A 12853-nucleotide genomic window follows, 5' to 3' on the forward strand; every position below is an offset into this window, starting at 1 on the left:
GGGGTCGAGCTCCTCACTTGGACACGAAGAGATTCTTAGGGGACCCTAGTCTTCTCCGGTCTGAGTTAGATAGTTCTCCGAGCTCTAGCTTTTCTCATTATCTTAGGGCTATATGTTTGTGATGATAATTTGTGTCTTTGTGTTCTTTTTCAGACATGGCTTCAAAATCTTCCTCGATAAGATTCTTGCATAATATGAAGAAGTCGGTTGCTACTCGCAATCTCCAGAGCCAAGAAACCATGGACTCTTCTTCCCGACCTCCTCTGAAGAAACCAAGTTCTGGTCCGGCTGTCCGGAGGAAGGTTATTCCAACTCCCTCTGTTCGCTTAATCTCTCCTGACCCGCTGTTAGAGAGTTTGGGCGTGCTGCCATCACCATCTCCTTCTGAGCCAATCCCTAAGTGGCAGAAGACCACTGGAGAGTTAGGTATTAATGACAAGGATTTTGATGGCCCTGCTTGGAGCAAGAAGCACATCCTGCCTAACAGCTAGATATCAATAGATGATGTGTTTATTTTGAACCACCTTCAGGACATGACTCGCAACTGCATTCGCGTGGCAGGGGTGGATACTGCTTTAGCTAAAGAGCTGAAAAAGTCTCCCCTTCATGCTTCTCAAGCCTTTTTGAAATCTGCCCGAGCTGATGTGGAGAGGTTGAATGGTTTGAAGGCCGAGTTGGAGGGGAAGAATGTTATGTTGGAGTCAGACTTGGAGAAGGCTCGTTCTTGAGCGGCCAAGGCTGAGGCAGCGTCACTACTGGCAGAGAAGATGAAGAAAAAAGCCGAGTCTCAGATTTATGGGGAGTCGATCAATATGCGGGAGGATATGAAGGCAGCTCAGGATGACTATGCCAAACTTCAAGAGCATTTGGTCGGGGGTATGGCTGAAATGTATGAGAATTTGAAGGCCCAAGTTTGGGACCTAGCCCCCGACCTTGACCTCTCTTTGTTCAGTACTGACAATGTTGTTGTGGATGGGAAGATTGTCCCAACCCTAGATGAGGATGAGGAGGTGCCTATGTCCGACCCCAAGGCTGGTCAGGCTCCTTCTGTTTCGAGGTCTGAGCTGAGCGTCAGCCCGAGGTCATCAATGTGGAGGCTTTTCCTTCGTCTCCTGAGATTATTGAGGCTGTTTCGGTTACTGTTCTTCCTCCATCTCCCCTTGCCAAGGATGTTGTGACAAGTGAGAACCTCAACCCCCTTTGATTTTCCTTCAGTTTATCTTTTTGAGATGGCTCGACTTGTGGGTCTTTGATACTTTAATTTTGTAATAGTTGGTATTCGATTTGAACTCTTTATTATCGGTTATCGTTTGCAACTTTTGTAAATAGTGCTTGATTTAAACCCTTTTGCTTTTCGAGATGAAGCTAGGTTTTTCGTAGTTGTTTTTCCCTTTTGTTTGTTAAGTAACTGAATTTCCTTTCATAGGTCCAACCTCGAGTAGTCGGCCTTTATTAAGTTTCTTTTACTGCTTGTTTCTTGTCCGATCTCATTGAGATCGCTTTATACGAGCTGTTTATGTAACTTCTTACATTAATTTGGACCTTGTCACTTTATCTTGCTGGCCTTTTTTAGGTCGGACAATGATTTTTGTGGTTTGTCGAGCTTAAATTAGTGCGTCTTCAGACATGAAACTTTTTAAAGGAGTAGAGATGGAGAAAATAAGATAGGTCTTTTATTAGAAAGTAGAGAACTTCTTTATAGAAATCTGGGGGCTTGGGTACCCCTAGCCCTCGTGCTGGTGCCTCATTAAAAACCCTAAAATTAGGAAAAAAATAGTACACCTTCGCACGAGGTTCGCTTTCTAACTATAGTACCTTCTTAGGTTACATGCGTGCCAAGACCTGGGGAGCTCCCGCCCTTGGAGGTCGGACACTTTGTAGTAACCTTTGCCTAGGACCTCTGTTATCTTGTAAGGTCCTTTCCAAATACCGGCCAGCTTTTCTTCCCCTGACTTTTGCACCCTGATGTTGTTCTGGATCAGGATGAGGTCGCTGGTGCTGCAGTTCCTTTTGAGCACCTTTTGGTTGTATCTTAGAGCCATCTTTTACTTTAGACCTTCCTCCGTAATCCGAGCTCTTCCTCGGACTTCTGGGAGGAGGTCAAGCTCTTCATTTTATGCTTGGACAGTGGCTCTTTCATTGTAGAATACCACCCTAGGTGATTCTTTGGTAACTTCTATTGGAATCATGGTCTCTATTCCGTAAGGAAGTTGGAAGGGAGATTCCCCTGTCATGGAGTATGGGGTAGTTCGATATGCCCATAAGACTTGAGGGAGCTCGTCAGCCCAAGCCCCTTTTGCATATTGTAGTCGGCGCCTTAACCCGTCCAGCCAGTATGACTTTGTTGGCTGCTTCAGCCCATCAATTGGCATGGGGGTGTTCTACTGAAGTGAAATGGTATTTGATTTTTAAGTCGACCACCAAGTTTCGGAAGGTGGAGTCAGTGAATTGGATCCCGTTGTCCGTGGTGATGGAGTGGGGGACTCCGAACCTTGTGACAATATTCTTGTACAGAAATTTTTGACTTCTTTGGACAGTGATGGTTGCTAAGGGCTCTGCCTGATCCATTTAATGAAGTAGCCAATCCCTACTATGAGGCATTTGACTTGTCCTGGGGCTTGTGGGAATGGCCCGAGTAGATTGAGACCCCATTTTGTAAACGGCCATGGTGAGGTCACACTGATTAGCTCCTTGGGTGGAGCGATGATGTAAGGTAGTCGTCGATCTAGAAATTTTTTCTCGATAAAAGAAATCACTTCATTGCAAGTATAGTTCTAAACTGACAAACAACCTTCAATCAAAGTTTAATTTTGGTTGTTCACAAGTTCAACCCAATAAAAATAACCGAGAGTATTGCTCCCAGGTCGTTCTCCCTAGTAATTACAATCGAGTACTCAATTATTGGTTATGAGATCAAGTGGGTTGATGACTGAAAGGGGCAAGAAATTAAATGACAAGAAATTTAAATGACAATAAAATAAAGCAAATAACTAAACATAGCAAATACTAAAGAGAGGCATTCATGGCAAGGATTGAGAATCTAGGTTTTCTATCCTAGTCATTAATCATAACACAATAATTACCAAGAGATAATCCTATTTCGTTATCTCCAACATCGGGAGAAAATCAAATAAAACTAGTTAACCTCAATCCATAATTCCTAATCAATTTACTAATTGAATTAGTAAGAGATTAGCGTCAATGGAAATAATATTAACTAACAACTCTAGATCACCAACATAAGTTGGGTATTAATGACTCAATAGCACCTAATTTCTCTTTCCAAGCCAAGAATATACAAAATCTACTCTAAACCTAAGGCAAGAATTTTATCAAACACTTGGAAGGCATAAAAGGAAAGCATGGTAAAATTGTAAGGAATAATAAATTCTACAACTACCCAATGCAAAAAAATAACAACAATAACTCAAACAAGCATTAAAAGAACATAAAACATAAAATTGCATTAAAAGAAATTAAAATTAACAAGAGTGTTCATAAACTAAAAAGAGGCATAAAAGAGAAATTAACAATGTAAACTAAGAGAACAAAGATGTAGGAACAAGAAATTGCAAGAAAAACTAATTGAAAACAAGAATTAAACCCTAAATCTAAAATGAAATTAAACTAAGAATCCTAATTTCTAGAAAGAAGAGAGAGCTTCTCTCTCTAGAACTAACCTAAAGCATGATTCCTACACTATCTAGTTGCTCCCCCCTTGTTCCCTCTTGAATTCAGCCTCTAATAGCTTCAGAAATGAGTTGGATTTGGGCCTGGATGGATTAGAAATCGCCCCCAGCGTATTGCCTTTAAGTTGGTCATGTGCCGCTTGTCGCGCGTACGCGTCGTCTGGCAGATGTCCTTCCCACGCGCACGCATCGGCCATGCACACGCGTCGCCATGAATTCTGCAAATCCTCATTTCTTCATGAATTCTCCACTTTACATGTTTTTCTCTTCACTTCTTCCATCAAATCCTTGCCTTATGAACCTGAAATCACTCAACAAACATTTCAAGGCATCCAATAGAATTAAAGTGAATTAAATTTAGCAATTTTAAGGCCTAAAAAGCATGTTTTCACTCTTAAGCACAAATTATGGAGAATTACAAAATCATGCTATTTTAGTGAATAAATGTGAGAAAAGTTGATAAAATCCTATAAATTCAACACAAGATAAACCCTAAAAATGGGGTTTATCAAGCTACATGAAAGTTGGCGTGTTTCTGGCACAGTGAGTACCATTTGATGAACTTGGCTGCTTCCCTCTGTAAGGTCAGCCAAAAGAAACCGGCTTTGATCACCTTCTTAGCTAGTGACCAAGCTCCCAGGTGGTTGATGCAGACACCACTGTGTACCTCCTCCAAGACTTCTTTTGTGTTAGAAGTTGGTACACACTTTAAGAGGGGTGTTGGGATTCATCTTTTGTATAAAATATTGTGGTCTAGCGTGTATCTTTATGCCTCTTTAATAAGTCTTCTGGCTTTCTTTTCGTTCTTGGGAAGTGTGATAAATTTGAGGTAGTTGACTATGGAGGTCATCCACCCTAAATTCTAATTGGATATGGTTAACGCCTCTGGTTTCAAATTGTCCTCCTCTTTTGAGATTGATGGTGTTTGTAGGGTCTCTTGGATGAGACAACTATTATTGACCCCTGGCTTGGTGCTGGCTAGTTTTGAGAGAGCATCAGCCCGGGCGTTAAATTTCCGGGTTATATGTCGAATGTCGCTCTTTATGAAGTGCGCCAGTTGTTCTCGGGTTACTTCCAAATACTTCTTCATAGTGGGGTCTTTTGCTTGGTAGGTTTCGTTAATTTGTGAAGTTATTACCTGTGAATTGATGGACATTGCCAGCTTCTCAGCTCCCACCTCTTTTTCCAGCTTCAGGCCAGTGAGTAAGGCTTCATACTCTGCTTGGTTGTTAGAGGCAGGAAAGTCGAACCTTAAGGATAGCACTATCCGAACTCCTTGGTTACTTTCTAGAATGACCCCAGCCCCACTTCCTGCTTTATTCGATGACCCATCTACGTATAGGCTCCATGTGGTCGGATCTCCTGGGCTTTTGGTGTATTCGACGACAAAGTTGGTGAGGTATTGCGGCTTGATTGTTGTCCGAGCCTCGTACTTTAGGTCAAACTCTGACAGCTCTACTGCCCATTGTAGCATCCGACCTACTAAGTCCGTCTTTTGTAGGATGTGTTTCATTGGCTGGTTAGTGAAGACTCTGATGGTGTAAGCCTGGAAGTAAGTTCGGAATCTCTGAGACGTAAGGATAAGGGCATAGGAAAACTTTTTTATGTTTTGATAGTTCAGCTCTGCCCCTTATAAGGCTTTACTGATGAAATAGATAGGTTGTTCTTCCTTCCCTTCCTCGCGTACTAGGGTGGACGCTACGGCCCAACTTGCCACTGCTAGATATAGGACAAGCTCTTCTCCTTTTATAGGTGGGGCAAGTATAGGTGGTTGTCCCAAGAAGACTTTGAAATCCTGGAAGACTTGTTCGCATTCTGGGGTCCACTCGAATTTTTTGTCCTTCCTTAGTGTTCCGAGGGTTACCTGAAACTGAAGGTCGATCTCGGAGGAGATCTACTGTGGTGGCCGGAGCTATCGAGTCCGACTTGTTGGATCTGGTGGTGCTGCTGATCCTCGATCACCGGAGGATGGCGGTACCTGCAAGAGACTCCGATGCTTAAGTTAGCACGGGCTTTAAGCAGGTTTTTGTGTAGAATCAAAGTATGAGTTATACTTGGGTTCTCCAGTGTATTTATAGCAATGTGGAGTGACCTCCCTTTGAGATAAGTTAGTTATCTTATCTTATCTTTTGTGGGTGGGTCCCCTTATCTTTGGCCTGCCGCCTTTAAGTGGGCTGTGATCTTTTGCTTTGGGCCTACTTGGGCCCTTATAGCAATTTGGCCGAGCTCTTTGGGAAGAGGTCGGTGTCGACCAACCTTTCTAAGAGGTCAGTCGTTTTGGTCTTCATCCAACCCGGCTCGCCTAACTCGACTCATGGTATGAACAGTGCCCCTGCTCGAGTTCGATCTTTCCCTTGAGGTCGTGTCTTTAGACTTCGATCCCTTTGAGGAAGTCGTGCTCGAGCATTTAGCTTTTGGTTGATCTCTTGTATAACTTCTGGCAGGATTGGTTCTGCTTGAATGCAAAGTATTCCTTTCTTTAATTGTAGCGCGCGTTTATGTTTTTCTTGGGAATGCGCGAGGGCTTTAAAAGCTCATTTAACTTCTTTTTGCCGTTTCCTCTTTTCCCTCTTCGTATTTCATTTTGAAATTAAAGAAGAAGTTTTATTTTTACTTTTTAGTTTTCTTCTTCCCTTTTCTTTTTCGCTCCTTTCTTGCTAACTCTTCTGATTTCACGCCCCTCAAGCCTCCTACCTTCTCTGTTCGGAAAGCTCTTCGTTGGTGCGTGTTTGCCGTCGCTTTCGTCTGAGCCATTATCGTTCTTGCTTTTTCTTCTCTGCAGGTTGGTATTTATTTTTCCTTTTTATGCTTTGATAGTCGCTTTTACTGTTTATATGCTTGCAAAATTTTGATTTTTATTGAGTTTGTCTTGAGAAGCTTGATTCTTTCTGCAGAAAAATTGCGTCTTTTAGTTTTTAGATCGACGTTGCGATTTTCTCTACTGCTCCCATGTGCGCCTTGTTGCTATCAGTAGCTTTTTCTTTTTGTTACTAAATGTATGAGGGAATGCTGGTACTTAGGTTGAGCTTTTTTGCGTGTTTGAAAAGGTTACAGTTGGTTAGGGTTCCAGTTTTTGCGTCATCTCCTTTTCTGGGTCTTATTCTGTTGTTGCCTCCAAAGGGTGCCCCTGGGCTTTGCTGAATACTCCTTGTTTCCGTAGACCCTGGGGTGCCCTTTTTGTTGCCCCACATCTATGTTGATTGGCTGTTCCCTCTTTTTGACTTTGTCCGAGTTGTTTAGTAGTGACCCTTGTTATCTTCCTTTGCTGTAGCTGTAGTTTTGCTGTATGTCTTCCCAAAAAAACATTGTCGAGATGTCTACCAAGATCCCCGCGGGCATGGCCGACTGGCTGGACTCTATAGTCCTTATGTGCGTTACTGTGGTCGATCCAGAATACTGTGAGAGGCTTAGGAGATTCCATAGGATTTGTAGCAATAGGGACGATGAAAAGAACTATGAACTGTTATCGCCCGACCCTGAGGAGAAGATTAGTTTCCCTCCCTTGACTCTGGGAGAGCAACCTTTCTTTTATGCTTATGATTACTGTTTTAGTCAGCTGAATATCACTATTTCTTTTACTGCTTTCGAGACCGACCTCTTATGGACCTGTAACGTGGCCCCTTCTCAACTCCATCCGAACTCTTAGGGTTTCATAAAGATCTTTTAGTTGTTGTGTCAGGAATTGGGTGTTCGACCTACTGTACCTCTCTTTCTTTATCTGTTTGTGTTGACCAAACCTGGAGTAGCCAAGAAAAAGGATTCTTGGGTCTCTTTCCGAGCTACCCAGGGGAAAAAGGTGTTTGCAATGTTTGATGAGTCCTTCCATGATTTCAAGAACTACTACTTCAAGGTCCGAGCTGTTGGGGATGCTCGACCCTTCTTTCTAGATGAGAATAATGAACCCACCTTTCCTTTGTGGTGGCAAAAGGATACGGTAACTACTAAGTATTCTTGGGAGAGCTTGGACGAAGTTGAACATGCTTTTGTGAATGTTTTGGAAGAGCATTGGGGGGAACCTCCTCATTTAGATACCAAGAGGTTTCTGGGAGATCCTTCCCTCCTTCGTGCTGAGCTGGGTAGCGTCCGACTTCTTTTCTGATAGCTTTTCCTCTGTTTTTTGCCGACTTATCCCTTCCTTTATTTTTAACTTGTTTTCCTGGAGTCTTTTTCAGAGATGGTGAAGTCTAGTGACTCTATGAAGGCCTTCCGCTGGGCCAAGAAGGCGACGGCTGTACAAAATTTATCGGCAAAGACTTCGGAGGGAGGGTCTTCTTAGGTGCCTCCGAAGTAGCCGACTTCTGATGCTTCTGGGCCGAGGAAGATCATTCCGACTCCTCAGGTCCAGATGATTCCTTCTGACCCTATTCAGCCAACTTCCGGTGCTGCCTCCTCTCCTACTGCTGTTGGTCCTCCCCCAAAGCGTCAAAAAACTATTAGTACTTATGATCTGAATAGCCAGGAGTTTGACGGCGTGGGTTTTACCAACGAGGTGATATCCCCTTATGGTAAAATTCCCTTGGATGATGTGTCCATCCTTCGCCACCTGGATTTTATTACTAGTAATAGTATTCGGATGGCCAACCTTGGGGCGGCCTTGTTTCGTGTTGTCCGGGATTCTCTAGTTCATTCGACTAAGGCTTTTATGGAGGACACCAAGTCGGAGTTTGACAGAATTAAGGGCTTAAAGGATGAACTAGATGCCAGGATGGCCAAATTGGAGCTGGATGTGGAGAGGGAGAAATCCCGAGCTACTGCTGCTGAGGCAGCTGCAAATTTGGCTGGAGAAATGGCGAAAAATTATAAGGAGAGCTACACCCATACCTATGGCGAGCTGCTGGAAATTAAGGAGAGGCTTGAGTCTGCCCAGGCTGAGTATGCTGAGCTCTAGGGTCATCTGGTGGGTAGTGTGACTGATGCGTATGAAAATTTGAACGCCCAGGTCCGAGTTCTTACCCCCGAGCTCGACCTCCCTTTATTCAATTTGGATAATGTAGTGGAGGATGGCAATATCGTGCCTGCCCCAGATGACGAGGATGAGAGCCCTCCTCTTGTGCCACCAAGGAAAGCCGCAGCCACTTTAGCCTCTTCCGTCCCTTCTGAGGCCGACCATCCTGAGTCTGATCCCAACGTGCAGATCCTAAATCGTCCCGATGGAACTGTTGATGCTGTCCTGATTGCGACCATTCCTCCTCCCACAGCCAAGGAAGCTGCTACTGGGGAAAATTTGGATCCTTTATAATATTTCTATTTTTGTTATAGTCCGGCTTGTGGACTTTTAGACTTGTTTTTCATAAATCTCTTGGTGGTTGACTTCTTTGACATTTGGTTGCTTCTTAGCAACTTTATTTTGCAAAACAAAACACTTTAAACTTTGAGGCTGCCTCTTTGGGTGGCCTTTTGAGTCCTTAATGCTTTATTATGATAGATATGCTTTTGCTGGTATGTTAATCATACCTTTGCAACCTTTGTGGATTTTTACAGAGGTTTCTGTCCGACCTCTTTTGTAGTGTGGGTTTTTGACCCTTCTGAATCATGCCTTGCTTTTTGCTTGGGCGAGGTGATACTTTGGTGTCCGGGCTAATTTGTCCAATAACTTTTTAGTGTTCTTATAGAACCTTTTTAGTTATCGACTTCTTTGTAGCCCTGCTTCGAGATCGTTCCTTTGTTTGAGCGGAGCTGTTCCCCTTTTTGCTAAGCATGTTTAAGCCTAAGTTATTTCTAACCTTTTTGGCTTTTTATTACTTTCTCGGGGTCGTGCTCGCTTTGCTAGGTCGCGCCGTGAGCTTTTTAGTCAGGTTCCAACAACTTTTTAGGTAGTGTTCCCAGGGGAACCTTTTCTTTATAATTTGCTTGGACGACTTTTTAGCTCTATTTTGACTTGTGCCTTCGCTTTTTAAGTATTGTCTTTTTTCGCAAGACTTGTACCTTTCAGCGAAGCACTTTTTGACCTTTTGGAGGTGTCTTTGTCCCTTTTTAGTGATCCTTTCGTTGGTCCGACTTCTCTGTCGGGCCTTATTACGTTATTTTTAGTAATCCATTTTTAGTCAGACCTCGTCAGGTTGCTTTTTATGGGTTACTTTTTATAACTTCTTGCATTAATCTGCTTCTATCGCTTTCACCTTGCCGACTTCTTTGTAATCGGGCGATGAATTTGGTTTTCACCTTGCCGACCTTTTCGTAATCGGATGATGGATTTTTGCATTTTATGAGCTTAGATTAATGCGTCTTGGTAGGAAACTTTTTAGGGAATATGAAAACTTTATTCAAATGATAATAAAAAATAGAAATATGAATAGGAGTGTATACATGTGAGTGCTTACCCTTCTAGGTCGAGTAATTTTGTAGATCTTGGCCTGACGCCTCATTAAAAAAACCTTTTCAGGAAAAAGAGTGCACCTTGACTTAAGATCTTTTATCATTTTCTAACTATAGTACCTTCTTAGGTTACAGACGTGCCATGACCTTGGTAGCTCTCGTCCCTCGAGGTCGGACACCTTGTAGTAACCTTTCCCAGTACTTCTGTTACTCGGTATGGTCCTTTCCAGTTAGCTGCTAGCTTCCCTTCTCCTGACCGACCTTCTCTGATATAATTACGGATTAAGATGAGATCATTGGTGGTGAAGCTTTGCTGGACTACCTTCCGATTATACCTCAGATCCATTCGATGCTTTAGGGCTTCCTCTTTAATCCGACTCTTTCTCGGACTTCTGGAAGTAGGTCGAGCTCTTCCCTTTGAGCTTGGGAGTTGATATCTTCATTATAGAGGATCATTCTAGGAGATCCTTGATAATGAGATTTACTCGATGGTTTAGAATTTCTCTTCTAGAAATAAGAACTTCGTTGTAAGCATAGTTCTAAACCAACAAACAATTCCCACATAAAAAAATTGAGTTGTCACAAGTACAAACCCCAAATAAGAATTAACCGAAGTATTTAAACCTCGGATCGTCTCACAAGGAATTGCAATGAAGTGTTTAATTATTGGCTATAAAGATGCAAGGGGATTTGATTTTATATTTTTGCAAGAAAATAAATGGCAAGAAAAATTAAATGACAAGAAAGTAAAATGATAAGAACTAATAAAATAAAGGAAAAGTACTCTTGGCTAGACATAGGTAATTAAGATCACCATCCTTGTCTACAAACCAATTATTGATAATTGTGAGGAACTAAGCTCATTAAGTGTACTTCTATACTTGAAGTATATCAAATGGTTTAATCAACATCAACCCATAAGTCCCAACCTATCTACTAATTAGATTAGTAGTGGGTTAGTGTCAATGGATATCAAATTGATCACCAAGGATTCTCAAATCACCAATTCAATGAGACCCAATGACTCAAGGTCACTCAATTCCCTTAGCCTAGGCCAAGAGTCAAGAAAACTACTCAAAAACTAGTGTAAACATTTTATCAAACACCTAGAGTGCAATAAAAGCAAACATCACAAAATGCTAGAATTAGTGAAACCCATGACTACCACAAGCAAGAAATCAACAATAACAACTAAGAAAAACATAAAAGAGCATGGAAACATAAAATTGCATTAAAGAAAATCAAGATCCAACAATTGTTCATAAACATAAAAATGGAAAAATAGGGAAATTAACAACAAGAACTAAAAGAACAAAGATGTAACAACAAGAAATTAAAAGAGAAAACTAAATCAAAACAAGAATTTAAAGATGAATTTAAGAAAATTAAACCTAAACTACCCTAAATTTTAGAGAGAAGGGAGAGCTTCTCTCTCTAGAATTCTAACCTAAAATATGATAAAAACTAAACTATGACTACTTGGTTCATTCTTTCTTTAATCCTTGGGTTCAATAGCATCAGAAATGAGTTAGATTGGGCCCAAAATGAGCTACAAATCGCCCTCAACGAGTTGCCCAAAATGGACCCACGCTGATCCATCAGTGTGTGCGCATCATGTGCACGTACGCGCTCTTATACGTCAAGAAACTATAGCAAATTTTATATCATTTCGAAGTCCTGGATGTTAGCTTTCCAACACAACTGGAACCGCCTCATTTGGACCTTTGTAGCTCAAGTTATGGTCGATTGAGTGCAAAGAGGTCAGGCTTGACAGCTTTACGGTTCCTTCATTTCTTCATGAGTTCTCCCACTTTGCATGCTTTTCTCCTCACTTCTTCCATCCAATACTTGCCTTATGAACCTGAAATCACTCAACAAACATATCGAGGTATCGAACAGAATTAAAGTGAATTAAATTTAGCTATTTTAAGGCCTAAAAAGCATGTTTTCACATTTAAGCACAAATCAAGGGAGAATTGCAAAACCATGCTATTTCATTGAATAAATGTGGGAAAAGATGATAAAATCCCCCAAATTAAGCACAAGATAAACCACAAAATTGGGGTTTATCAAATCTCTCCACACTTAAACCAAGCATGTCCTCATGCTAAGAATAAAGAAGGACAAGAAAAGGGGTATGGACATTTATTCAATGTAAAGAAACTATATGCACCTATCTATATGAATGCAACTAAATGCAAAATGATTCTACCTACTTGGTTAAAAATAAATCAATCTCCAAGAACATATATAAGCAAGTAGGGCAAAGGTCATATGATGACTCACAAACTCTACCAATTTAAATATCAAAATGAATATCAAATAGACTTGCAAGAAGACAGCTCATGAGAGCCGGGAACAAGGAATTGAGCATCGAACCCTCACCGGAAGTGTATCCGCTCTAGTCGCTCAAGTGTATAGGGTCGATTCACTCAATTCTCCTTTAATCATGCTTTCCAAGATTTGTTTTTCTTCTAACAATCAACAATTATTCAATGCATGCATACATTCATCGTGAGGACTTGTTCATAGGTTGTAATGGGGCTAGGGTAAAGGTAGGGATACATACGGTCATGTGAGCTTGAAATTTGAATCTTTGATTAGCCTTAGCTCTCACCTAACACATATAACAACCTATACAATTCTAATACACAAACTAGCTACCCATGATTCCCACTTTTTCACATACTCATGCATTCTCTTTAATTAACATTCCATATGCATTGATTTTTATTGAACTTTACTTTGGGGCATTTTTGTCCCCTTTTTATTTCTTTTTCTCTTTTTTATTTTTCTATATTATTTTTTTCTAAAGTATATACAAATGTATCAATGCATATGGTTTTACA

The sequence above is a fragment of the Arachis ipaensis genome, chromosome B2, assembly GCF_059453495.1.
Source record: "Arachis ipaensis isolate K30076 ecotype BB chromosome B2, ASM5945349v1, whole genome shotgun sequence".
Taxonomy (NCBI): domain Eukaryota; kingdom Viridiplantae; phylum Streptophyta; class Magnoliopsida; order Fabales; family Fabaceae; genus Arachis; species Arachis ipaensis.